This window comes from Leptodactylus fuscus, chromosome 5 (genome assembly GCF_031893055.1).
Source record: "Leptodactylus fuscus isolate aLepFus1 chromosome 5, aLepFus1.hap2, whole genome shotgun sequence".
NCBI lineage: Eukaryota > Metazoa > Chordata > Amphibia > Anura > Leptodactylidae > Leptodactylus > Leptodactylus fuscus.
Window position 1 is genome coordinate 12,592,776 of NC_134269.1, and position 22,206 is coordinate 12,614,981.

The 22,206-nt window shown below is 46.3% G+C and overlaps 27 non-coding genes across 27 annotated transcripts; all 27 read left to right on the forward strand.

Annotated features, from left to right (window-relative positions):
* The first annotated feature begins 148 nt into the window (after positions 1-148).
* On the forward strand, positions 149-220 carry TRNAW-CCA (transfer RNA tryptophan (anticodon CCA)). Its single transcript has one exon. It is a non-coding gene; the product is annotated as a tRNA-Trp (tRNA).
* A 538-nt stretch (positions 221-758) lies between these two features.
* On the forward strand, positions 759-830 carry TRNAW-CCA (transfer RNA tryptophan (anticodon CCA)). Its single transcript has one exon. It is a non-coding gene; the product is annotated as a tRNA-Trp (tRNA).
* Positions 831-1,992: 1,162 nt separating this feature from the next.
* On the forward strand, positions 1,993-2,071 carry TRNAW-CCA (transfer RNA tryptophan (anticodon CCA)). Its single transcript has one exon. It is a non-coding gene; the product is annotated as a tRNA-Trp (tRNA).
* A 542-nt stretch (positions 2,072-2,613) lies between these two features.
* TRNAW-CCA (transfer RNA tryptophan (anticodon CCA)) lies at positions 2,614-2,685 on the forward strand. The gene has a single exon. It is a non-coding gene; the product is annotated as a tRNA-Trp (tRNA).
* Positions 2,686-3,226: 541 nt separating this feature from the next.
* Positions 3,227-3,298, forward strand: TRNAW-CCA (transfer RNA tryptophan (anticodon CCA)). Its single transcript has one exon. It is a non-coding gene; the product is annotated as a tRNA-Trp (tRNA).
* Positions 3,299-3,844: 546 nt separating this feature from the next.
* TRNAW-CCA (transfer RNA tryptophan (anticodon CCA)) lies at positions 3,845-3,916 on the forward strand. The gene has a single exon. It is a non-coding gene; the product is annotated as a tRNA-Trp (tRNA).
* A 541-nt stretch (positions 3,917-4,457) lies between these two features.
* Positions 4,458-4,529, forward strand: TRNAW-CCA (transfer RNA tryptophan (anticodon CCA)). Its single transcript has one exon. It is a non-coding gene; the product is annotated as a tRNA-Trp (tRNA).
* Positions 4,530-5,079: 550 nt separating this feature from the next.
* TRNAW-CCA (transfer RNA tryptophan (anticodon CCA)) lies at positions 5,080-5,151 on the forward strand. The gene has a single exon. It is a non-coding gene; the product is annotated as a tRNA-Trp (tRNA).
* A 541-nt stretch (positions 5,152-5,692) lies between these two features.
* TRNAW-CCA (transfer RNA tryptophan (anticodon CCA)) lies at positions 5,693-5,764 on the forward strand. The gene has a single exon. It is a non-coding gene; the product is annotated as a tRNA-Trp (tRNA).
* Positions 5,765-6,313: 549 nt separating this feature from the next.
* Positions 6,314-6,385, forward strand: TRNAW-CCA (transfer RNA tryptophan (anticodon CCA)). Its single transcript has one exon. It is a non-coding gene; the product is annotated as a tRNA-Trp (tRNA).
* A 538-nt stretch (positions 6,386-6,923) lies between these two features.
* On the forward strand, positions 6,924-6,995 carry TRNAW-CCA (transfer RNA tryptophan (anticodon CCA)). Its single transcript has one exon. It is a non-coding gene; the product is annotated as a tRNA-Trp (tRNA).
* Positions 6,996-8,157: 1,162 nt separating this feature from the next.
* TRNAW-CCA (transfer RNA tryptophan (anticodon CCA)) lies at positions 8,158-8,236 on the forward strand. Its single transcript has one exon. It is a non-coding gene; the product is annotated as a tRNA-Trp (tRNA).
* A 542-nt stretch (positions 8,237-8,778) lies between these two features.
* On the forward strand, positions 8,779-8,850 carry TRNAW-CCA (transfer RNA tryptophan (anticodon CCA)). The gene has a single exon. It is a non-coding gene; the product is annotated as a tRNA-Trp (tRNA).
* Positions 8,851-9,391: 541 nt separating this feature from the next.
* On the forward strand, positions 9,392-9,463 carry TRNAW-CCA (transfer RNA tryptophan (anticodon CCA)). Its single transcript has one exon. It is a non-coding gene; the product is annotated as a tRNA-Trp (tRNA).
* Positions 9,464-10,009: 546 nt separating this feature from the next.
* On the forward strand, positions 10,010-10,081 carry TRNAW-CCA (transfer RNA tryptophan (anticodon CCA)). Its single transcript has one exon. It is a non-coding gene; the product is annotated as a tRNA-Trp (tRNA).
* Positions 10,082-10,623: 542 nt separating this feature from the next.
* TRNAW-CCA (transfer RNA tryptophan (anticodon CCA)) lies at positions 10,624-10,695 on the forward strand. The gene has a single exon. It is a non-coding gene; the product is annotated as a tRNA-Trp (tRNA).
* Positions 10,696-11,245: 550 nt separating this feature from the next.
* TRNAW-CCA (transfer RNA tryptophan (anticodon CCA)) lies at positions 11,246-11,317 on the forward strand. Its single transcript has one exon. It is a non-coding gene; the product is annotated as a tRNA-Trp (tRNA).
* Positions 11,318-11,857: 540 nt separating this feature from the next.
* Positions 11,858-11,929, forward strand: TRNAW-CCA (transfer RNA tryptophan (anticodon CCA)). The gene has a single exon. It is a non-coding gene; the product is annotated as a tRNA-Trp (tRNA).
* A 546-nt stretch (positions 11,930-12,475) lies between these two features.
* TRNAW-CCA (transfer RNA tryptophan (anticodon CCA)) lies at positions 12,476-12,547 on the forward strand. Its single transcript has one exon. It is a non-coding gene; the product is annotated as a tRNA-Trp (tRNA).
* A 541-nt stretch (positions 12,548-13,088) lies between these two features.
* On the forward strand, positions 13,089-13,160 carry TRNAW-CCA (transfer RNA tryptophan (anticodon CCA)). Its single transcript has one exon. It is a non-coding gene; the product is annotated as a tRNA-Trp (tRNA).
* Positions 13,161-13,709: 549 nt separating this feature from the next.
* Positions 13,710-13,781, forward strand: TRNAW-CCA (transfer RNA tryptophan (anticodon CCA)). Its single transcript has one exon. It is a non-coding gene; the product is annotated as a tRNA-Trp (tRNA).
* Positions 13,782-14,332: 551 nt separating this feature from the next.
* TRNAW-CCA (transfer RNA tryptophan (anticodon CCA)) lies at positions 14,333-14,404 on the forward strand. The gene has a single exon. It is a non-coding gene; the product is annotated as a tRNA-Trp (tRNA).
* Positions 14,405-14,929: 525 nt separating this feature from the next.
* Positions 14,930-15,001, forward strand: TRNAW-CCA (transfer RNA tryptophan (anticodon CCA)). Its single transcript has one exon. It is a non-coding gene; the product is annotated as a tRNA-Trp (tRNA).
* A 550-nt stretch (positions 15,002-15,551) lies between these two features.
* Positions 15,552-15,623, forward strand: TRNAW-CCA (transfer RNA tryptophan (anticodon CCA)). The gene has a single exon. It is a non-coding gene; the product is annotated as a tRNA-Trp (tRNA).
* A 541-nt stretch (positions 15,624-16,164) lies between these two features.
* Positions 16,165-16,236, forward strand: TRNAW-CCA (transfer RNA tryptophan (anticodon CCA)). Its single transcript has one exon. It is a non-coding gene; the product is annotated as a tRNA-Trp (tRNA).
* A 5,226-nt stretch (positions 16,237-21,462) lies between these two features.
* Positions 21,463-21,534, forward strand: TRNAW-CCA (transfer RNA tryptophan (anticodon CCA)). Its single transcript has one exon. It is a non-coding gene; the product is annotated as a tRNA-Trp (tRNA).
* A 550-nt stretch (positions 21,535-22,084) lies between these two features.
* TRNAW-CCA (transfer RNA tryptophan (anticodon CCA)) lies at positions 22,085-22,156 on the forward strand. Its single transcript has one exon. It is a non-coding gene; the product is annotated as a tRNA-Trp (tRNA).
* The last annotated feature ends 50 nt before the right edge of the window (positions 22,157-22,206 follow it).

Consider the following 22,206-nt stretch of genomic DNA (forward strand, 5'->3'; position numbering starts at 1 on the left):
ATATCAACGCATGCCTATTTTGATCCTTTCTGAATTGGGGTAATATTTCTTTTATTCAAAATCATGATATCAATCAGAACGAGCAGATGATCAGCTTTTTATCGTTGATATTGAGTGCCAAAAAGGCTCTGTAAAGAGTCAAGCCCGAGACCTCGTGGCGCAACGGTAGCGCGTCTGACTCCAGATCAGAAGGTTGCGTGTTCAAATCACGTCGGGGTCATCTGTGCATTTTACCAGGAGAGTTCCAGCATGAGACTGATGTTCCTTTCTCTACAGCTAATATGTCCAAACGGTCTTTCTACCGCTCGTGTAAAAAAGTCTTCAATAGTCGTCATTCAGTCGCTCAAGATCAGCGTTTAGTGATGGAAAAACGCTGTTAAAGGGAGTCTGTCACAGAACCCAGCGCCGAAGAGAGCTAGGTGAGGGTCAAGTGATTGAAAGAGTATCTTCCCCTTGCAAATTGCTGACTCCGTTTCCTAGCCCTCAAGGTTATAGTCAATATGTGCATGAGCCCTTTGGAGCAAGGAAGGATGTGAGGTTCACCTTTTCGAGCAACAGTAACGCCCTGCTGGCTCCAATGTGCTGATTTGCATATTGAAAAAATCAGCGTTAACCGGCTGCGGGAGGCAGCCATTCAAAAGGGGGAAGGAGTATCTGATTCGGGTGACCCTAACCTATCCGTTTGCTAGGGTTGTTGATTTGCTGGGTTCTGGTGACAGACTCCCACTAAATGGAATAAAAAAAATAGCTCTTCTATCGACCTCGTGGCGCAATGGTAGCGCGTCTGACTCCAGATTAGAAGGTTGCGTGTTCAAATCACGTCGGGGTCAAGTTCCGTCTTTTTCATCATCTAGGAACCCAAATGGATCAAAATACTCCGTAATAAGACTTCCAGGAAAAAATCAATGTGCGTGTTCCTAAACTACTATGTCTTGTTCCTTCTTTATTCTACCACTTGGGAGTCTTGGAAAATTGTCTTTCTTCAAAATTCCTTTATCCCCCACTCACAATCGGGATGTTGCCAATGAAACTTGCTGTTAAATGGGGTAAATGGAACGCCCATTCATCCACCTTATGGGGCATTGGCCGCGTGTCTCGCTCCAGAAGAAAAGGCTCCATTTTCAAATTATGCCGAGGTAGGCTGGGATTGGCATGATCGCGCCAAGCCAGAAATATGGTGAGTAGAAAGAGCTGGCTTGTTTTCTGGGGAACGCTTTACACTGGCGGCAAGATATCAACGCATGCCTATTTTGATCCTTTCTGAATTGGGGTAATATTTCTTTTATTCAAAATCATGATATCAATCAGAACGAGCAGATGATCAGCTTTTTATCGTTGATATTGGGTGCCAAAAAGGCTCTGTAAACAGTCGAGCCCGAGACCTCGTGGTGCAACGGTAGCGCGTCTGACTCCAGATCAGAAGGTTGCGTATTCAAATCACATCGGGGTCATCTGTGCATTTTACCAGGAGAGTTCCAGCATGAGACTGATGTTCCTTTCTCTACAGCTAATATATCCAAATGGTCTTTCTACCGCTCGTGTAAAAAAGTCTTTCTTCAATAGTCGTCATTCAGTCGCTCAAGATCAGCGTTTAGTGATGGAAAAACGCTGTTAAAGGGAGTCTGTCACAGAACCCAGCGCCGAAGAGAACTAGGTGAGGGTCAAGTGATTGAAAGAGTATCATCCCCTTGCAAATTGCTGACTCCGTTGCCTAGCCCTCAAGGTTATAGCCAATATGTGCATGAGCCCCTTGGAGCAAGGAAGGATGTGAGGTTCACCTTTTCGAGCAACAGTAACGCCCTGCTGGCTCCAATGTGCTGATTTGCATATTGAAAAAATCAGCGTTAACCGGCTGCGGGAGGCAGCCATTCAAAAGGGGGAAGGAGTATCTGATTCGGGTGACCCTAACCTATCCGTTTGCTAGGGTTGTTGTTTTGCTGGGTTCTGGTGACAGACTCCCACTAAATGGAATAAAAAAATAGCTCTTCTATCGACTTCGTGGCGCAACGGTAGCGCGTCTGACTCCAGATCAGAAGGTTGCGTGTTCAAATCACGTCGGGGAGTATTCCCGTCTTTTTCATCATCTAGGAACCCAAAAGGATCAAAATACTCCGTAATAAGACTTCCAGGAAAAAATCAATGTGCGTATTCCTAAACTACTATGTCCTGTTCCTTCTTCATTGTACCACTTGGGAGTCTTGGAAAATTGTCTTTCTTCAAAATTCCTTTATCGCCCACTCACAATCGGGATGTCGCCAATGAAACTTGCTGTTAAATGGGGTAAATGGAACGCCCATTCATCCACCTTATGGGGCATTGGCCGCGTGTCTCGCTCCAGAAGAAAAGGCTCCATTTTCAAATTATGCCGAGGTAGGCTGGGATTGGCATGATCGCGCCAAGCCAGAAATATGGTGAGTAGAAAGAGCTGGCTTGTTTTCTGGGGATCGCTTTACACTGGTGGCAAGATATCAACGCATGCCTATTTTGATCCTTTCTGAATTGGAGTAATATTTCTTTTATTCAAAATCATGATATCAATCAGAACGAGCAGATGATCAGCTTTTTATCGTTGATATTGGGTGCCAAAAAGGCTCTGTAAACAGTCGAGCCTGAGACTTCGTGGCGCAATGGTAGCGCGTCTGACTCCAGATCAGAAGGTTGTGTGTTCAAATCACGTCGGGGTCATCTGTGCATTTTACCAGGAGAGTTCCAGCATGAGACTGATGTTCCTTTCTCTACAGCTAATATGTCCAAAGAGTGTTTCTACCGCTCGTGTAAAAAAGTCTTTCTTCAATAGTCGTCATTCAGTCGCTCAAGATCAGCGTTTAGTGATGGAAAAACGCTGTTAAAGGGAGTCTGTCACAGAACCCACCGCCGAAGAGAGCTAGGTGAGGGTCAAGTGATTGAAAGAGTATCTTCCCCTTGCAAATTGCTGACTCCGTTGCCTAGCCCTCAAGGTTATAGTCAATATGTGCATGAGCCCTTTGGAGCAAGGAAGGATGTGAGGTTCACCTTTTCGAGCAACAGTAACGCCCTGCTGGCTCCAATGTGCAGATTTGCATATTGAAAAAATCAGCGTTAACCGGCTGCAGGAGGCAGCCATTCAAAAGGTGGAAGGAGTATCTGATTCGGGTGACCCTAACCTATCCGTTTGCTAGGGTTGTTGATTTGCTGGGTTCTGGTGACAGACTCCCACTAAATGGAATAAAAAAATAGCTCTTCTATCGACCTCGTGGCGCAACAGTAGCGCGTCTGACTCCAAATCAGAAGGTTGCGTGTTCAAATCATGTCGGGGTCAATTCCCGTCTTTTTCATCATCTAGGAACCCAAAAGGATCAACATACTCCGCAATAAGACTTCCAGGAAAAAATCAATGTGCGTATTCCTAAACTATGTCCTGTTCCTTCTTCATTCTACCACTTGGGAGTCTTGGAAAATTGTCTTTCTTCAAAATTCCTTTATCGCCCACTCACAATCAGGATGTTGCCAATGAAACTTGCTGTTAAATGGGGTAAATGGAACGCCCATTCATCCACCTTATGGGGTATTGGCTGCGTGTCTCACTCCAGAAGAAAAGGCTCAATTTTCAAATTATGCCGAGGTAGGCTGGGATTGGCATGATCGCGCCAAGCCAGAAATATGGTAAGTAGAAAGAGCTGGCTTGTTTTCTGGGGATCGCTTTACACTGGCGGCAAGATATCAACGCATGCCTATTTTGATCCTTTCTGAATTGGGGTAATATTTCTTTTATTCAAAATCATGATATCAATCAGAACGAGCAGATGATCAGCTTTTTATCGTTGATATTGCGTGCCAAAAAGGCTCTGTAAACAGTCAAGCCCGAGAACTCGTGGCGCAACGGTAGCTCGTCTGACTCCAGATCAGAAGGTTGCGTGTTCAAATCACGTCGGGGTCATCTGTGCATTTTACCAGGAGAGTTCCAGCATGAGACTGATGTTCCTTTCTCTACAGCTAATATGTCCAAACGGTCTTTCTACCGCTCGTGTAAAAAAGTCTTTCTTCAATAGTCGTCATTCAGTCGCTCAAGATCAGCGTTTAGTGATGGAAAAACGCTGTTAAAGGGAGTCTGTCAAGGAACTCAGCGCCGAAGAGAGCTAGGTGAGGGTCAAGTGATTGAAAGAGTATCATCCCCTTGCAAATTGCTGACTCCGTTGCCTAGCCCTCAAGGTTATAGTCAATATGTGCATGAGCCCTTAGGAGCAAGGAAGGATGTGAGGTTCACCTTTTCGAGCAACAGTAACGCCCTGCTGGCTCCAATGTGCTGATTTGCATATTGAAAAAATCAGCGTTAACCGGCTGCAGGAGGCAGCCATTCAAAAGGGGGAAGGAGTATCTGATTCGGGTGACCCTAACCTATCCGTTTGCTAGGGTTGTTGATTTGCTGGGTTCTGGTGACAGACTCCCACTAAATGGAATAAAACAATAGCTCTTCTATCGACCTCATGGCGCAAGGGTAGCGCGTCTGACTCCAGATCAGAAGGTTGCGTGTTCAAATCACGTCGGGGTCAATTTCCGTCTTTTTCATCATCTAGGATCCCAAAAGGATCAAAATACTCCGTAATAAGACTTCCAGGAAAAAAATCAATGTGCGTATTCCTAAACTACTATGTCCTGTTCCTTCTTCATTCTACCACTTGGGAGTCTTGGAAAATTGTCTTTCTTCAAAATTCCTTTATCGCCCACTCACAATCGGGATGTTGCCAATGAAACTTGCTGTTAAATGGGGTAAATGGAACGCCCATTCATCCACCTTATGGGGCATTGGCCGCGTGTCTCGCTCCAGAAGAAAAGGCTCCATTTTCAAATTATGCCGAGGTAGGCTGGGATTGGCATGATCGCGCCAAGCCAGAAATATGGTGAGTAGAAAGAGCTGGCTTGTTTTCTGGGGATCGCTTTACACTGGCGGCAAGATATCAACGCATGCCTATTTTGATCCTTTCTGAATTGGGGTAATATTTCTTTTATTCAAAATCATGATATCTATCAGAACGAGCAGATGATCAGCTTTTTATCGTTGATATTGAGTGCCAAAAAGGCTCTGTAAACAATCGAGCCCGAGACCTCGTGGCGCAACGGTAGCGCGTCTGACTCCAGATCAGAAGGATGCGTATTCAAATCACGTCGGGGTCATCTGTGCATTTTACCAGGAGAGTTCCAGCATGAGACTGATGTTCCTTTCTCTACAGCTAATATGTCCAAACGGTCTTTCTACCGCTCGTGTAAAAAAGTCTTTCTTCAATAGTCATCATTCAGTCGCTCAAGATCAGCGTTTAGTGATGGAAAAACGCTGTTAAAGGGAGTCTGTCACAGAACCCAGCGCCGAAGAGAACTAGGTGAGGGTCAAGTGATTGAAAGAGTATCATCCCCTTGCAAATTGCTGGCTCCGTTGCCTAGCCCTCAAGGTTATAGTCAATATGTGCATGAGCCCTTTGGAGCAAGGAAGGATGTGAGGTTCACTTTTTCGAGCAACAGTAACGCCCTGCTGGCTCCAATGTGCTGATTTGCATATTGAAAAAATCAGCGTTAACCGGCTGCAGGAGGCAGCCATTCAAAAGGGGGAAGGAGTATCTGATTCGGGTGACCCTAACCTATCCGTTTGCTAGGGTTGTTGATTTGCTGGGTTCTGGTGACAGACTCCCACTAAATGGAATAAAACAATAGCTCTTCTATCGACCTCATGGCGCAAGGGTAGCGCGTCTGACTCCAAATCAGAAGGTTGCGTGTTCAAATCACGTCGGGGTCAATTCCCGTCTTTTTCATCATCTAGGAACCCAAAATGATCAAAATACTCCGTAATAAGACTTCCAGGAAAAAATCAATGTGCGTATTCCTAAACTACTATGTCCTGTTCCTTCTTCATTCTACCACTTGGGAGTCTTGGAAAATTGTCTTTCTTCAAAATTCCTTTATCGCCCACTCACAATCGGGATGTCGCCAATGAAACTTGCTGTTAAATGGGGTAAATGGAACGCCCATTCATCCACCTTATGGGGCATTGGCCGCGTGTCTCGCTCCAGAAGAAAAGGCTCCATTTTCAAATTATGCCGAGGTAGGCTGGGATTGGCATGATCGCGCCAAGCCAGAAATATGGTGAGTAGAAAGAGCTGGCTTGTTTTCTGGGGATTGCTTTACACTGGCGGCAAGATATCAACGCATGCCTATTTTGATCCTTTCTGAATTGGGGTAATATTTCTTTTATTCAAAATCATGATATCAATCAGAACGAGCAGATGATCAGCTTTTTATCGTTGATATTGAGTGCCAAAAAGGCTCTGTAAACAGTCAAGCCCGAGACCTCGTGGCGCAACGGTAGCGCGTCTGACTCCAGATCAGAAGGTTGCGTGTTCAAATCACGTCGGGGTCATCTGTGCATTTTACCAGGAGAGTTCCAGCATGAGACTGATGTTCCTTTCTCTACAGCTAATATGTCCAAACGGTCTTTCTACCGCTCGTGTAAAAAAGTCTTCAATAGTCGTCATTCAGTCGCTCAAGATCAGCGTTTAGTGATGGAAAAACGCTGTTAAAGGGAGTCTGTCACAGAACCCAGCGCCGAAGAGAGCTAGGTGAGGGTCAAGTGATTGAAAGAGTATCTTCCCCTTGCAAATTGCTGACTCCGTTTCCTAGCCCTCAAGGTTATAGTCAATATGTGCATGAGCCCTTTGGAGCAAGGAAGGATGTGAGGTTCACCTTTTCGAGCAACAGTAACGCCCTGCTGGCTCCAATGTGCTGATTTGCATATTGAAAAAATCAGCGTTAACCGGCTGCGGGAGGCAGCCATTCAAAAGGGGGAAGGAGTATCTGATTCGGGTGACCCTAACCTATCCGTTTGCTAGGGTTGTTGATTTGCTGGGTTCTGGTGACAGACTCCCACTAAATGGAATAAAAAAAATAGCTCTTCTATCGACCTCGTGGCGCAATGGTAGCGCGTCTGACTCCAGATTAGAAGGTTGCGTGTTCAAATCACGTCGGGGTCAAGTCCCGTCTTTTTCATCATCTAGGAACCCAAATGGATCAAAATACTCCGTAATAAGACTTCCAGGAAAAAATCAATGTGCGTGTTCCTAAACTACTATGTCTTGTTCCTTCTTTATTCTACCACTTGGGAGTCTTGGAAAATTGTCTTTCTTCAAAATTCCTTTATCCCCCACTCACAATCGGGATGTTGCCAATGAAACTTGCTGTTAAATGGGGTAAATGGAACGCCCATTCATCCACCTTATGGGGCATTGGCCGCGTGTCTCGCTCCAGAAGAAAAGGCTCCATTTTCAAATTATGCCGAGGTAGGCTGGGATTGGCATGATCGCGCCAAGCCAGAAATATGGTGAGTAGAAAGAGCTGGCTTGTTTTCTGGGGAACGCTTTACACTGGCGGCAAGATATCAACGCATGCCTATTTTGATCCTTTCTGAATTGGGGTAATATTTCTTTTATTCAAAATCATGATATCAATCAGAACGAGCAGATGATCAGCTTTTTATCGTTGATATTGGGTGCCAAAAAGGCTCTGTAAACAGTCGAGCCCGAGACCTCGTGGTGCAACGGTAGCGCGTCTGACTCCAGATCAGAAGGTTGCGTATTCAAATCACATCGGGGTCATCTGTGCATTTTACCAGGAGAGTTCCAGCATGAGACTGATGTTCCTTTCTCTACAGCTAATATGTCCAAATGGTCTTTCTACCGCTCGTGTAAAAAAGTCTTTCTTCAATAGTCGTCATTCAGTCGCTCAAGATCAGCGTTTAGTGATGGAAAAACGCTGTTAAAGGGAGTCTGTCACAGAACCCAGCGCCGAAGAGAACTAGGTGAGGGTCAAGTGATTGAAAGAGTATCATCCCCTTGCAAATTGCTGACTCCGTTGCCTAGCCCTCAAGGTTATAGCCAATATGTGCATGAGCCCCTTGGAGCAAGGAAGGATGTGAGGTTCACCTTTTCGAGCAACAGTAACGCCCTGCTGGCTCCAATGTGCTGATTTGCATATTGAAAAAATCAGCGTTAACCGGCTGCGGGAGGCAGCCATTCAAAAGGGGGAAGGAGTATCTGATTCGGGTGACCCTAACCTATCCGTTTGCTAGGGTTGTTGTTTTGCTGGGTTCTGGTGACAGACTCCCACTAAATGGAATAAAAAAATAGCTCTTCTATCGACTTCGTGGCGCAACGGTAGCGCGTCTGACTCCAGATCAGAAGGTTGCGTGTTCAAATCACGTCGGGGAGTATTCCCGTCTTTTTCATCATCTAGGAACCCAAAAGGATCAAAATACTCCGTAATAAGACTTCCAGGAAAAAATCAATGTGCGTATTCCTAAACTACTATGTCCTGTTCCTTCTTCATTGTACCACTTGGGAGTCTTGGAAAATTGTCTTTCTTCAAAATTCCTTTATCGCCCACTCACAATCGGGATGTCGCCAATGAAACTTGCTGTTAAATGGGGTAAATGGAACGCCCATTCATCCACCTTATGGGGCATTGGCCGCGTGTCTCGCTCCAGAAGAAAAGGCTCCATTTTCAAATTATGCCGAGGTAGGCTGGGATTGGCATGATCGCGCCAAGCCAGAAATATGGTGAGTAGAAAGAGCTGGCTTGTTTTCTGGGGATCGCTTTACACTGGTGGCAAGATATCAACGCATGCCTATTTTGATCCTTTCTGAATTGGAGTAATATTTCTTTTATTCAAAATCATGATATCAATCAGAACGAGCAGATGATCAGCTTTTTATCGTTGATATTGGGTGCCAAAAAGGCTCTGTAAACAGTCGAGCCTGAGACTTCGTGGCGCAATGGTAGCGCGTCTGACTCCAGATCAGAAGGTTGTGTGTTCAAATCACGTCGGGGTCATCTGTGCATTTTACCAGGAGAGTTCCAGCATGAGACTGATGTTCCTTTCTCTACAGCTAATATGTCCAAAGAGTCTTTCTACCGCTCGTGTAAAAAAGTCTTTCTTCAATAGTCGTCATTCAGTCGCTCAAGATCAGCGTTTAGTGATGGAAAAACGCTGTTAAAGGGAGTCTGTCACAGAACCCACCGCCGAAGAGAGCTAGGTGAGGGTCAAGTGATTGAAAGAGTATCTTCCCCTTGCAAATTGCTGACTCCGTTGCCTAGCCCTCAAGGTTATAGTCAATATGTGCATGAGCCCTTTGGAGCAAGGAAGGATGTGAGGTTCACCTTTTCGAGCAACAGTAACGCCCTGCTGGCTCCAATGTGCAGATTTGCATATTGAAAAAATCAGCGTTAACCGGCTGCAGGAGGCAGCCATTCAAAAGGTGGAAGGAGTATCTGATTCGGGTGACCCTAACCTATCCGTTTGCTAGGGTTGTTGATTTGCTGGGTTCTGGTGACAGACTCCCACTAAATGGAATAAAAAAATAGCTCTTCTATCGACCTCGTGGCGCAACAGTAGCGCGTCTGACTCCAAATCAGAAGGTTGCGTGTTCAAATCATGTCGGGGTCAATTCCCGTCTTTTTCATCATCTAGGAACCCAAAAGGATCAACATACTCCGCAATAAGACTTCCAGGAAAAAATCAATGTGCGTATTCCTAAACTATGTCCTGTTCCTTCTTCATTCTACCACTTGGGAGTCTTGGAAAATTGTCTTTCTTCAAAATTCCTTTATCGCCCACTCACAATCAGGATGTTGCCAATGAAACTTGCTGTTAAATGGGGTAAATGGAACGCCCATTCATCCACCTTATGGGGTATTGGCTGCGTGTCTCACTCCAGAAGAAAAGGCTCAATTTTCAAATTATGCCGAGGTAGGCTGGGATTGGCATGATCGCGCCAAGCCAGAAATATGGTAAGTAGAAAGAGCTGGCTTGTTTTCTGGGGATCGCTTTACACTGGCGGCAAGATATCAACGCATGCCTATTTTGATCCTTTCTGAATTGGGGTAATATTTCTTTTATTCAAAATCATGATATCAATCAGAACGAGCAGATGATCAGCTTTTTATCGTTGATATTGCGTGCCAAAAAGGCTCTGTAAACAGTCAAGCCCGAGAACTCGTGGCGCAACGGTAGCTCGTCTGACTCCAGATCAGAAGGTTGCGTGTTCAAATCACGTCGGGGTCATCTGTGCATTTTACCAGGAGAGTTCCAGCATGAGACTGATGTTCCTTTCTCTACAGCTAATATGTCCAAACGGTCTTTCTACCGCTCGTGTAAAAAAGTCTTTCTTCAATAGTCGTCATTCAGTCGCTCAAGATCAGCGTTTAGTGATGGAAAAACGCTGTTAAAGGGAGTCTGTCAAGGAACTCAGCGCCGAAGAGAGCTAGGTGAGGGTCAAGTGATTGAAAGAGTATCATCCCCTTGCAAATTGCTGACTCCGTTGCCTAGCCCTCAAGGTTATAGTCAATATGTGCATGAGCCCTTAGGAGCAAGGAAGGATGTGAGGTTCACCTTTTCGAGCAACAGTAACGCCCTGCTGGCTCCAATGTGCTGATTTGCATATTGAAAAAATCAGCGTTAACCGGCTGCGGGAGGCAGCCATTCAAAAGGGGGAAGGAGTATCTGATTCGGGTGACCCTAACCTATCCGTTTGCTAGGGTTGTTGATTTGCTGGGTTCTGGTGACAGACTCCCACTAAATGGAATAAAAAAAATAGCTCTTCTATCGACCTCGTGGCGCAACGGTAGCGCGTCTGACTCCAGATCAAAAGGTTGCGTGTTCAAATCACGTCGGGGTCAATTCCCGTCTTTTTCATCATCTAGGAACCCAAAAGGATCAAAATTCTCCGTAATAAGACTTCCAGGAAAAAAATCAATGTGCGTATTCCTAAACTACTATGTCCTGTTCCTTCTTCATTCTACCACTTGGGAGTCTTGGAAAATTGTCTTTCTTCAAAATTCCTTAATCGCCCACTCACAATCGGGATGTTGCCAATGAAACTTGCTGTTAAATGGGGTAAATGGAACGCCCATTCATCCACCTTATGGGGCATTGGCCGCGTGTCTTGCTCCAGAAGAAAAGGCTCCATTTTCAAATTATGCCGAGGTAGGCTGGGATTGGCATGATCGCGCCAAGCCAGAAATATGGTGAGTAGAAAGAGCTGGCTTGTTTTCTGGGGATCGCTTTACACTGGCGGCAAGATATCAACGCATGCCTATTTTGATCCTTTCTGAATTGGGGTAATATTTATTTTATTCAAAATCATGATATCAATCAGAACGAGCAGATGATCAGCTTTTTATCGTTGATATTGGGTGCCAAAAAGGCTCTATAAACAGTCGAGCCCGAGACATCGTGGCGCAACGGTAGCGCGTCTGACTCCAGATCAGAAGGTTGCGTGTTCAAATCACGTCAGGGTCATCTGTGCATTTTACCAGGAGAGTTCCAGCATGAGACTGATGTTCCTTTCTCTACAGCTAATATGTCCAAACGGTCTTTCTACCGCTCGTGTAAAAAAGTCTTTCTTCAATAGTCGTCATTCAGTCGCTCAAGATCAGCGTTTAGTGATGGAAAAACGCTGTTAAAGGGAGTCTGTCACAGAACCCAGCACCGAAGAGAACTGGTGAGGGTCAAGTGATTGAAAGAGTATCATCCCCTTGCAAATTGCTGACTCCGTTGCCTAGCCCTCAAGGTTATAGTCAATATGAGCATGAGCCCTTTGGAGCAAGGAAGGATGTGAGGTTCACCTTTTCGAGCAACAGTAACACCCTGCTGGCTCCAATGTGCTGATTTGCATATTGAAAAAATCAGCGTTAACCAGCTGCAGGAGGCAGCCATTCAAAAGGGGGAAGGAGTATCTGATTCGGGTGACCCTAACCTATTCGTTTGCTAAGGTTGTTGATTTGCTGGGTTCTGGTGACAGACTCCCACTAAATGGAATAAAGAAATAGCTCTTCTATCGACCTCGTGGCGCAACGGTAGCGCGTTTGACTCCAGATCAAAAGGTTGCGTGTTCAAATCACGTCGGGGTCAATTTCCATCTTTTTCATCATCTAGGAACCCAAAAGGATCAAAATACTCCGTAATAAGACTTCCAGGAAAAAATCAATGTGCGTATTCCTAAACTACTATGTCCTGTTCCTTCTTCATTCTACCACTTGGGAGTCTTGGAAAATTGTCTTTCTTCAAAATTCCTTTATCGCCAACTCACAATCGGGATGTTGCCAAAGAAACTTGCTGTTAAATGGGGTAAATGGAACGCCCATTCATCCACCTTATGGGGCATTGGCCGCGTGTCTCGCTCCAGAAGAAAAGGCTCCATTTTCAAATTATGCCGAGGTAGGCTGGGATTGGCATGATCGCGCCAAGCCAGAAATATGGTGAGTAGAAAGAGCTGGCTTGTTTTCTGGGGATCGCTTTACACTGGTGGCAAGATATCAACGCATGCCTATTTTGATCCTTTCTGAATTGGGGTAATATTTCTTTTATTCAAAATCATATCAATCAGAACGAGCAGATGATCAGCTTTTTATCGTTGATATTGGGTGCCAAAAAGGCTCTGTAAACAGTCGAGCCCGAGACATCGTGGCGCAACGGTAGCGCGTCTGACTCCAGATCAGAAGGTTGCGTGTTCAAATCACGTCGGGGTCATCTGTGCATTTTACCAGGAGAGTTCCAGCATGAGACTGATGTTCCTTTCTCTACAGCTAATATGTCCAAACGGTCTTTCTACCGCTCGTGTAAAAAAGTCTTTCTTCAATAGTCGTCATTCAATCGCTCAAGATCAGCGTTTAGTGATGGAAAAACGCTGTTAAAGGGAGTCTGTCACAGAACCCAGCGCCGAAGAGAGCTAGGTGAGGGTCAAGTGATTGAAAGAGTATCATCGCCTTGCAAATTGCTCACTCCGTTGCCTAGCCCTCAAGGTTATAGTCAATATGAGCATGAGCCCTTTTTAGCAAGGAAGGATGTGAGGTTCGCCTTTTCGAGCAACAGTAACGCCCTGCTGGCTCCAATGTGCTGATTTGCATATTGAAAAAATCAGCGTTAACCGGCTGCGGGCGGCAGCCATTCAAAAGGGGGAAGGAGTATCTGATTCGTGTGACCCTAACCTATCCGTTTGCTAGGGTTGTTGATTTGCTGGGTTCTGGTGACAGACTCCCACTAAATGGAATAAAAAAATAGCTTTTCTATCGACCTCGTGGCGCAACGGTAGCGCGTCTGACTCCAGATCAGAAGGTTGCGTGTTCAAATCACGTCGGGGTCAGTTCCCGTCTTTTTCATCATCTAGGAACCCAAAAGGATCAAAATACTCCATAATAAGACTTCCAGGAAAAAATCAATGTGCGTATTCCTAAACTACTATGTCCTGTTCCTTCTTCATTCTACCACTTGGGAGTCTTGGAAAATTGTCTTTCTTCAAAATTCCTTTATCGCCCACTCACTATCGGGATGTTGCTAATAAAACTTGCTGTTAAATGGGGTAAATGGAACGCCCATTCATCCACCTTATGGGGCATTGGCCGCGTGTCTCGCTCCAGCAGAAAAGGCTCCATTTTCAAATTATGCCGAGGTAGGCTGGGATTGGCATGATCGCGCCAAGCCAGAAATATGGTGAGTAGAAAGAGCTGGCTTGTTTTCTGGGGATCGCTTTACACTGGCGGCAAGATATCAACGCATGCCTATTTTGATCCTTTCTGAATTGGGGTAATATTTCTTTTATTCAAAATCATGATATCAATCAGAACGAGCAGATGATCAGCTTTTTATCGTTGATATTGGGTGCCAAAAAGGCTCTGTAAACAGTCAAGCCCGAGACCTCGTGGCGCAACGGTAGCGCGTCTGACTCCAGATCAGAAGGTTGTGTGTTCAAATCACGTCGGGGTCAGTTCCTGTCTTTTTCATCAACTAGGACCCCAAAAAGGATCAAAATGCTCCGTAATAAGACTTCCAGGAAAAAACTCAATGTGCGTGTTCCTAAACTACTATGTCCTATTCCTTCTTTATTCTACCACTTGGGAGTCTTGGAAAATTGTCTTTCTTCAAAATTCCTTTATCGCCCACTCACAATCGGGATGTCGCCAATGAAACTTGCTGTTAAATGGGGTAAATGGAACGCCCATTCATCCACCTTATGGGGCATTGGCTGCGTGTCTCGCTTCAGAAGAAAAGGCTCCATTTTCAAATTATGCCGAGGTAGGCTGGGATTGGCATGATCGCGCCAAGCCAGAAATATGGTGAGTAGAAAGAACTGGCTTATTTTCTGGGGATCGCTTTACACTGGCGGCAAGATATCAACGCATGCCTATTTTGATCCTTTCTGAATTGGGGTAATATTTCTTTTATTCAAAATCATTATATCAATCAGAACGAGCAGATGATCAGCTTTTTATCGTTGATATTGGGTGCCAAAAAGGCTCTGTAAACAGTCGAGCCCGAGACCTCGTGGCGCAACGGTAGCGCGTCTGACTCCAGATCAGAAGGTTGCGTGTTCAAATCACGTCGGGGTCATCTGTGCATTTTACCAGGAGAGTTCCAGCATGAGACTGATGTTCCTTTCTCTACAGCTAATATACCGCTCGTGTAAAAAAGTCTTTCTTCAATAGTCGTCATTCAGTCGCTCAAGATCAGCGTTTAGTGGTGGAAAAACGCTGTTAAAGGGAGTCTGTCACAGAACCCAGCGCCGAAGAGAGCTAGGTGAGGGTCAAGTGATTGAAAGAGTATCTTCCCCTTGCAAATTGCTGACTCCGTTGCCTAGCCCTCAAGGTTATAGTCAATATGTGCATGAGCCCTTTGGAGCAAGGAAGGATGTGATGTTCACCTTTTCGAGCAACAGTAACGCCCTGCTGGCTCCAATGTGCTGATTTGCATATTGAAAAAATCAGCGTTAACCGGCTGCGGGAGGCAGCCATTCAAAAGGGGGAAGGAGTATCTGATTCGGGTGACCCTAACCTATCCGTTTGCTAGGGTTGTTGATTTGCTGGGTTCTGGTGACAGACTCCCACTAAATGGAATAAAAAAAATAGCTCTTCTATCGACCTCGTGGCGCAACGGTAGCGCGTCTGACTCCAGATCAGAAGGTTGCTTGTTCAAATCACGTCGGGATCAGTTCCTGTCTTTTTCATCATCTAGGAACCCAAAAAGGATCAAAATGTTTCGTAATAAGACTTCCAGGAAAAAATCAATGTGCGTGTTCCTAAACTACTATGTCCTATTCCTTCTTCATTCTACCACTTGGGAGTCTTGGAAAATTGTCTTTCTTCAAAATTCCTTTATCGCCCACTCACAATCGGGATGTCGCCAATGAAACTTGCTGTTAAATGGGGTAAATGGAACGCCCATTCATCCACCTTATGGGGCATTGGCCGCGTGTTTCGCTCCAGAAGAAAAGGCTCCATTTTTAAATTATGCCGAGGTAGGCTGGGATTGGCATGATCGCGCCAAGCCAGAAATATGGTGAGTAGAAAGAACTGGCTTGTTTTCTGTGGATCGCTTTACACTGGCGGCAAGATATCAACGCATGCCTATTTTGATCCTTTCTGAATTGGGGTAATATTTCTTTTATTCAAAATCATGATATCAATCAGAACGAGCAGATGATCAGCTTTTTATCGTTGATATTGGGTGCCAAAAAGGCTCTGTAAACAGTCGAGCCCGAGACCTCGTGACGCAACGGTAGCGCGTCTGACTCCAGATCAGAAGGTTGTGTGTTCAAATCACGTCGGGGTCATCTGTGCTTTTTACCAGGAGAGTTCCACCATGAGACTGATGTTCCTTTCTCTACAGCTAATATGTCCAAACGGTCTTTCTACCGCTCGTGTATTAAAGTCTTTCTTCAATAGTCGTCATTCAGTCGCTCAAGATCAGCGTTTAGTGATGGAAAAACGCTGTTAAAGGGAGTCTGTCACAGAACCCAGCGCCGAAGAGAGCTAGGTGAGGGTCAAGTGATTGAAAGAGTATCTTCCCCTTGCAAATTGCTGACTCCGTTGCCTAGCCCTCAAGGTTATAGTCAATATGTGCATGAGCCCTTTGGAGCAAGGAAGGATGTGAGGTTCAACTTTTCGAGCAACAGTAACGCCCTGCTGGCTCCAATGTGCTGATTTGCATATTGAAAAAATCAGCGTTAACCGGCTGCGGGAGGCAGCCATTCAAAAGGGGGAAGGAGTATCTGATTCGGGTGACCCTAACCTATCCGTTTGCTAGGGTTGTTGATTTGCTGGGTTCTGGTGACAGACTCCCACTAAATGGAATAAAAAAATAGCTCTTCTATCGACCTCGTGGCGCAACGGTAGCGCGTCTGACTCCAGATCAGAAGGTTGCGTGTTCAAATCACGTCGGGGTCAATTCCCGTCTTTTTCATCATCTAGGAACCCAAAAGGATCAAAATACTCCGCTTTAAGACTTCCAGGAAAAAATCAATGTGCGTGTTCCTAAACTACTATGTCCTGTTCCTTCTTCATTCTACCACTTGGGAGTCTTGGAAAATTGTCTTTCTTCAAAATTCCTTTATCGCCCACTCACAATCGGGATGTCGCCAATGAAACTTGCTGTTAGATGGGGTAAATGGAACGCCCATTCATCCACCTTATGGGGCATTGGCCGCGTGTCTCGCTCCAGAAGAAAAGGCTCCATTTTCAAATTATGCCGAGGTAGGCTGGGATTGGCATGATCGCGCCAAGCCAGAAATATGGTGAGTAGAAAGAGCTGACTTGTTTTCTGGGGATCGCTTTACACTGGCGGCAAGATATCAACGCATGCCTATTTTGATCCTTTCTGAATTGGGGTAATATTTCTTTTATTCAATCAAATCAAATCAAATCAAAAAATGCTTTATTGGCACGTCCGAATAGGTATTTGGCATTGCCAAAGCTAGTAAAGTGTGGGGGGGGGGGAGAGTTGGGTTGGGTGGGTGGTGGGTATGGGGGGGGTTTGGGTTATAACAGTCCATGGAGTCTCATCTTCCTCTTCGTTGGTGACTGCTATTAGGGGGGGGGGGGTTGGAGGTGGGGTGGGGTAGGACGGTTGGTTTGGGGTATAACAGTCCGTGGAGTCTCGTCTTCCTCTTCGTTGGTGACTGCTATATGGGGAGGTGGGGGCGGGTGTTTTGGGATATATATAACAGTCCATGGAGTCTCATCTTCCTCTGGTTTGGTGACAGCTGGACACGTATTGGGCAGCGATCTCCACAGTGGCTTCTTCTTCTCCCAGTAGGATGTAGAGTTTCCTCTTCTCGTCTGCAGATCTGAAGTCTGGGATGTGGGCAGAGAGTCTTTGGTAGTAGACGGCCCTCACAGCTGAGTATTTGGTGCAGTGTAGCAGGAAGTGGGTCTCGTCTTCTAGGACCCCCTGGTCACAGTGCTGGCACAGTCACTTCTCCCGTGGCTTGTACGTCTGCCTGTATCGCCCCGTCTCTATCTCTAGGTTGTGAGCGCTCAGTCTGTACCGGCTCAGGGTCTGTCTGTGCTTGGGGTGGCGTATTCTCTCCAGGTAGGTGGCCATGTTGTAGTCCCTTTGTAGGGATTGGTATACGGTGAGTTTCTTGGAGTTATTTATTTCATTTCTCCATTCTTCAATGTACCGCTCTCTGTTTGCCTCTGTGGTCGCCTTTATTTCGGCCTTGGTTATCATCTGTTGGTGTTTTTGGTTTGGTGGTTGGCTGCTGTTTGGTTGGTGAATGTCTGGTTTGCTCAGGTGGCTTAGCCAGGCTTGGTGGTGGTAGGAGTCGGGCTTGCTCACCTGGATGTGTGCCTGGAAAGCTAGCGCCCTCTTCTGTATGGTGAGCCATAGGGGGAGTCTGCCTAGCTCTGCCCTGCAGGCCATGTTGGAGGTGTTGTGATGGACATGGAGCAGGTATTTGCAGAACTCCAGGTGGAAGTTCTCTGTTGGGCTGGAATCCCACTTTGACTGGTCTGGGTAGGTGGCTGGGCCCCAAACTTCACTGCCATAGAGAAGGATCGGGGTGATGACTGCGTCAAATATCTTCAGCCAGACCCTCACCGGTGGTTTGAGGTGGTACAGTTGTCTTCTGATGGCGTAGAAGGTTCTGCAGGCTTTTGCTTTCAGGGTTTCTATTGCTGCTTTGAAGCTTCCTGATTGGCTGAGCTCCAGCCCCAGGTAGGTGTAGCTGTTGGTTTTCTCCAGTGTGGAGCCGTTCAGTGTGAATTGTGGGGTGGTGGAGGCTTTATTGTGGCCCTTCTTCTGAAATACCATGATTTTGGTCTTCTTCTGGTTGATGGGTAGGGCCCATGTGGTGCTGAATTTTTCCAGCACTGACAGGCTTTCTTGGAGGTCTTTCTCGGTGGGGGCCAGGAATAGGAGGTCATCGGCATACAGCAGGAACTTCACCTCTCGATTGTTCAGGGTGAGGCCTGGGGTTGGTGAGGTCTCCAGGGCTGTAGCCAGTTCATTGATATAGATGTTGAAGAGCTTTGGGCTCAGGCTACAGCCTTGTCTGACCCCTCGGGCCTGTTGGAAGTATGCGGTCCTTTTCCCATTCACCTTCACACTGCACTGGTTTCCGGTGTAGGAGCTCTTGATGACGTCGTACGTTCTTCCTCCTATTCCGCTCTCTAGGAGTTTTAGGAGTAGGCCTGGGTGCCATACTGAATCAAACGCCTTCTTAAAGTCCACGAAGCAGGCGAATATCTTGCCTCTTCTGGTGTTGTGGACGTGCGTCTTGATGAGGCTGTGCAGGGTGTAGATATGGTCTGTGGTGCGGTGGTTTGGCATGAACCCTGCTTGGCTCTTGCTGAGGACCCCGTGTTGTGTGAGGAAGGTGAGGATTCTGTTATTGATGATGCTGTTGAACAGTTTCCCCAGCGTGCTGCTGACGCAGATCCCTCTGTAGTTGTTGGGGTCATATTGGTCCCCATTCTTGTAGATGGGGGTTATGAGCCCTTTGTTCCAGTCTTCGGGGAAGTGTCCAGCATTGAGCACGAGGGTGAATAGCTTTGCCAGTGCCGCGTGTATTGCTGGAGGGCTGTATTTGATCATCTCTGGTAGGATGCCGTCAGGGCCACTGGCCTTTTTGCCTTTCAGCAGGACAATTCTTTCCTGTATATCTTTTATGGTGATTGGTGAGTCCAGAGGGTTCTGGAAGTCTTTGATGACTTTCTCCATGTCCCTCAGTTTGGTGATTATCTGTTGCTGTTCTGGAGTTAGTTCTTCTTCTGGGATGTTTTTGTAGAGACCTCTGAAGTAGTTGAGCCAGATATTGCCATTTTGGATGTGGAGAGAGTTTTTCTTGGGCTTTGTGCCCATGTGGTGCCAGGTCTCCCAGAATGAGCTGTCCTGGAGGGAGTCCTCTAGTTGCTCGATTTTGTAGGAGAGGTATTTCTGTTTCTTCTCTCTGAGGGTGCCCTTGTATTGCTTGCATAGATTGTTGTAGGCTTATCTCACCTCCTTGTTGTTGGGGTCCCTGTGTTTTTGGTTGGAGGCTGTTCTTAGGGTATGGCGTAGTGCTCTGCAGTCGCTGTCGAACCATTTGTGGGACTGTTTGTTGGTTTGTCTTATGGGTTTGGTTCGTTTCAGGCCTGCTAGTTCTGCTGTGGTCTGTAGGATGTACTTGAGATCCTTCACAGCTCTGGTGACTCCCTGTTGGTCTGGCTGATAGGTGTTTGTATGGAAGTTTGTGAGCAGTGTCTTGATTTCGGGTCGGTTGGTTGCGTTGGTATATTCTATGGCCTGGTGGTTGGCCCATGTGAAATGTCTTGGTAGGTTGTAGAGGCCGGACTGTTGGGGCTCATGTGTGGGTGTTTTGTTCCTGGTTCTCATGTATAGTAGGATCTGGTTGTGGTCTGATAGATGGGAGTCAGGTGCGATTGTGAAGTCTTCAATGTCTGACAGGTCTGCGTCTGTAATGGCATAGTCCACCACGCTGTTGCCCACTTGAGAGTTTAGTGTGAAGCGTCCTCTGGGATCGCCTGTGGTACGTCCGTTTATTATGTACAGTCCTAGGCTTCGGCACATGTTCAGCAGTTGTCTCCCACTCTTGTTGACAATTCTGTCTTGGCTGTTTCTTCTTGTCTGTGTGGCTTCTGGGTGGTGGATCTCACTACCGTGCGTATGTGGGTTGTCGTCCGGGGGCAGGTAGTCTATCTCTGTGCCTGTCCTTGCATTCAGGTCTCCGCATATTAGTACTCTGCCTTTGGGTTGGAAGTGGACGGCTTCCCTTTGTAGGACCTCGTAAGTGTCGGGGTCGTGGTAGGGGGACCCTGGTGGGGGCATATATACTGCACAGAGATAGATGTCCTGCTGGCCGCTGAGGATGGAGCTGCTTATTTTTATCCATATGTGATTAGTTCCACGTTTGGTAGCTTTTACGTGTTCTTTGAGCTCCTCCTTGTACCATATTAGTATGCCTCCTGAGTGGCGGCCATGTTTGGTGGTCTTATTTTTCTGGGCGGGCACTGAGAATTCCTTGTAGCCCATGGGTGTTAGGGACTCGTCATCTGCCCGGGTCCATGTCTCTAGGAGGATTTGAATGTCTATGTTTTTTAGTCTGTCTATGAAGTCTGGATCTTTTGATTTAGATCCAAAGGCTGAGGCGTTCAGCCCTTGTATGTTCCAACTACTGATAGTTAGTGATTTCATCTTCGGTGTGTAAACCTTGTAATGAGCTGTCCTGCAGAGGACGGGCTGGGTTCTTGGTTGGTTGCAGTGTGGCCAGGTATTGGTTTATGTGCATTGCTGTTGTGGCCATTGTAGTAACCGCATGCTCTATTCTCTTTATTGTCTCTATGTCGGTGCTCTGGGTTGCTCTGGTTGGCTTTTTCTTGATAGGTGGCATCTTTGGGGGGTTCTGTCTTGGATATTGGCGGTTGTCGGGTATTATTTCCATGACTCTTTGTTTTGTTTGTTGTCTAGGCCTGGGGGCTCTGTTGAGCACTAAGTCTTTGAATTCCTTCGCTAGGAGGCTGACGCCATGTTTATTGAGGTGTTTGTCATCATATAGGTGACGCTTATCTATGGAGGGGTGTTGTGCCAGGGTGATGCCTGGTGTTTGTCTGATTCTGGTCGCCAGCTCTTTGTTGATCCCCATGATGGTAGCTTCAGAGATGCCGTCTCGTGGGAGCAGAGATGACAGGATGATACTACTGTCTGGGAACTGTTGCTTTGCTTTCTCTGCTAGTTGGACCAGTTGGCCCGCTATCTGTTGGGGCTGGTCAGAGAGATCTTCTGTGCCTGTGTGTATGACAATGTGTTTCGGGGTAGTGAAGAAAGGCTTGCAAATGACAATGTTGGCTTTTTCAATGGTTGGGCTGTGGATTTTCTTGACTCTTTGCCGTGGGAAGAGCTTTCTTGTATTAATGTACTTGCCATTGGAGTCTATGATCAGGACTATATCTGGGTTTGAGGTTCTCGTTGTTTGGGTTCTCTCTGGCTCTATGTCTGGGGTGATGGGCAGTTCTGGGCTTTCTTGTGATGTGTGAGGCATTTCTGGCTTATTGATACCTTGATCAGAGTCTGTTGTGTATTCAAAATCATGATATCAATCAGAACGAGCAGATGATCAGCTTTTTATCGTTGATATTGGGTGCCAAAAAGGCTCTGTAAACAGTCGAGCCCGAGACCTCGTGGCGCAACGGTAGCGCATCTGACTCCAGATCAGAAGGTTGTGTGTTCAAATCACGTCGGGGTCAGTTCCCACCTTTTTCATCATCTAGGAACCCAAAAAGGATCAAAATGCTCTGTAATAAGACTTCCAGGAAAAAATCAATGTGCGTGTTCCTAAACTACTATGTCCTGTTCCTTCTTTATTCTACCACTTGGGAGTCTTGGAAAATTGTCTTTCTTCAAAATTCCTTTATCGCCCACTCACAATCGGGATGTCGCCAATGAAACTTGCTGTTAAATGGGGTAAATGGAACGCCCATTCATCCACCTTATGGGGCATTGGCCGCGTGTCTCGCTCCAGAAGAAAAGGCTCCATATTCAAATTATGCCGAGGTAGGCTGGGATTGGCATGATCGCGCCAAGCCAGAAATATGGTGAGTAAAAAGAGCTGGCTTGTTTTCTGGGGATCGCTTTACACTGGCGGCAAGATATCAACGCATGCCTATTTTGATCCTTTCTGAATTGGGGTAATATTTCTTTTATTCAAAATCATGATATCAATCACAACGAGCAGATGATCAGCTTTTTATCGTTGATATTGGGTGCCAAAAAGGCTCTGCCAACAGTCAAGCCCGAGACCTCGTGGCGCAACGGTAGCGCGTCTGACTCCAGATTAGAAGGTTGCGTGTTCAAATCACGTCGGGGTCATCTGTGCATTTTACCAGTAGAGTTCCAGCATGAGACTGATGTTCCTTTCT